The sequence below is a fragment of the Arachis ipaensis genome, chromosome B07 (assembly GCF_000816755.2).
Source record: "Arachis ipaensis cultivar K30076 chromosome B07, Araip1.1, whole genome shotgun sequence".
NCBI classification, from domain to species: domain Eukaryota; kingdom Viridiplantae; phylum Streptophyta; class Magnoliopsida; order Fabales; family Fabaceae; genus Arachis; species Arachis ipaensis.
In genome coordinates this window covers 123,406,853-123,409,364 of record NC_029791.2, presented here as the reverse complement: position 1 = coordinate 123,409,364, position 2,512 = coordinate 123,406,853, and the positions used below count along the sequence as shown (strand labels likewise).

Here is a 2,512-nt window from a genome sequence, read left to right as displayed (position 1 = left end):
TTTACAAATGTAAATGGTTATATTAAGACTGTCAATAGCAATGAAAACGCTAGACAAGCTTTGAAAGCACATGATTTTTGCATGAAGTAAAAGTAAGATAGGGTATATAGAAACTTGAAAGAAGATAGGAAATTATTTCTTGATTATTGGACTGTACAATATGTGTTACAACATACAGGCATCTGGTAATTATTGCCAAATCCTAATCAAGCCTAAAGTGTGCTTTTCTAAATTGTTCCAATAAATGGCAACAATAAAATAAATTTATTCACTATTTTACATAACAACCATGTTAGGTGTATACCAAAATTAGCCACTAAAATCAGTCACTAGTATAAAATACATGTTGGGATACAAAAATACACATTGAAAATGAGTTAAACAACACATGTATTTATACACAAATACATGGTGGCTGATTTTAGTATATAAATGGCATTTTTGTATACATAAATGTAACATATCTCAACTTCCCCTTCAAGGTGGTTAATGGATACATGAGAAGCCCATTAGTCAACACATATGTCAACTGTGAATCCCAAAGGTAGAAGTCTTGTGGCGATTAATCATCTGTCCAATATGTCTTTAATGAAGTGGTAGTCAATCTAAATGTGCTTAGTTTCGTAGTATTGGATTGAATTGTGGGCTATATTGCTTGCTGACTTGTTATCATCATAAATACTTCATTTTTTTTTACTTTCAAGTCGCCGAGTACTTCTTCATCCATAGTAGCTCTCACATCCTTGTGCCTAAGCACGAAGCTCTGTCTTAGTACTTCGATCTAGCCACCACATTCTGCTTCTTACATCCCCAAGTTACAAAAGAGATGCAAAGTTTCTTAAGAATTAAGTGTCTAAGGTACAATATCTAAACTTTTGGAGAAATAGATGAGGATCTTAACCATAGGATTCAAGTTAGGTCGTCAAAATGGAGGAGTGGTTTGGGTATATTGTGATTAAAAGAAAATATACCATTAAAGCTCAAGATTAAATTTTATAGTATAACTAAAATATTGATAATATTGTATGAAACTATATGTTGGTTAGTTGAAGTCAACAAGAAAATAAGTTAACTGCAACAAAGATGACGATGTTGTGATGGATGAGTGGACGCACTAGATAAGATAGGATTATGATTGAATGCATTGGATAGAGAGCTAAGGCAGTGCTTATTTGTAAAGATATAGAATCTTGTCTTATGGACTTTGGCCATGTATGAGAAAGACTTGTAGAGGTGCCAATATGGAGATGGATCAAATGAAGAGTAGTTGTAAACTAAAAGTAGAGGAACTTCTAAGAAATCATAGGTGAAACTATTAAAAAAGAAATCTAAATATCAGTGGCTATGATTCACAACAAAATGTTGGTTTTGATTTATCCATATAATTAACTACACCAAATGGAACAAGGCTTAGTTATTGTGTTGACTTGTGCATGTCTTTAGTGAACTCCTCCATCTTTGTAGGTTTCTACTTGTTACATGTTTTGGAAATGTCCAAATTGATGCCATTATTAATTTTGGAAATGTCCAAGTGAAATCAATTCTTTTCGTGCCTACTCAATTAATCTTGAGTGGTTTAGAGCCAAAAGCTTATTTAGCTATCCTGTCATGGGTTAGAAAACTTTTCTTTAAATACATAATTATATGAGGAAAAAATACTTAAAATTGCTAACTTGAAATGAATGTGTTCGGGCAGTGTCTTGGTTTTTAATGTTTGAAATTTCTTAGGATGTAATATATTTAGCATTTCGTAAATTATAATATGTGATCAACTACATAACTTTGCAAGTTTTCATTTGAAATCATTTGACGCTTTTTTACTAAGATCTATTACCTGTGAGCAATATACACGGCTGTCACAGCAGCAACTAAAGCAAAACTGGTACGGTGAAGGCTATATTATGAGGCTTTATATCTTGTACTGAATGATTTTCACATCATCTCCAATTGTGTATTGAACAATTTGTATAAGCACATTAGTTTCTCTTTTGGATATTCCATTCTCTTCTACACATCTCATCTTACTATAAAACTTCCGTCATGTTTTTGATCCATTTGTTTGTTGTTTCTGTTCTTTTTTAAGTTTCCATTACTTCCGTATTGCACATTTTGCTATCATTTTAATATTGTTTTAACCTTCTGTCAATAGGGTATGATTCCATCTGAACTCCTTACTCTGAACTCCTTACTCTGTGTTCTTATGCCTCTGCATATTCATTGATGCTATCATTTTAAATTCCCTTGAAATTTGCATTTTTAAATGCGTATTTGACTTTTGTCCTCCATTTGAATCTGGTCAGTTCGATTAGTATTTGAAAACAATTCTCATAATCGTCAGATATTGATAATATTGTAGATATAGAAGTGAGTGTAAGAGATACGCATTTTTCAACAATTTTGATCTCTCTTTGATACCAAATAAAATATTTGGGAATTTTGTGGAAATGAAGGGTAAAAAATATGTCATTTTGGGATTCCTTGTCTGTAATCTCCGAGAGACTGATTGTATATG

General features: G+C 32.0%; 1 long non-coding RNA gene across 8 annotated transcripts in view; it reads left to right on the top strand.

Moving 5' to 3' along the window:
- Positions 1 to 2,512, top strand: part of LOC107606237 — a 14,820-nt gene that overhangs the window by 3,090 nt on the left and 9,218 nt on the right. The gene's annotated exons all lie outside the window — the stretch shown is intronic.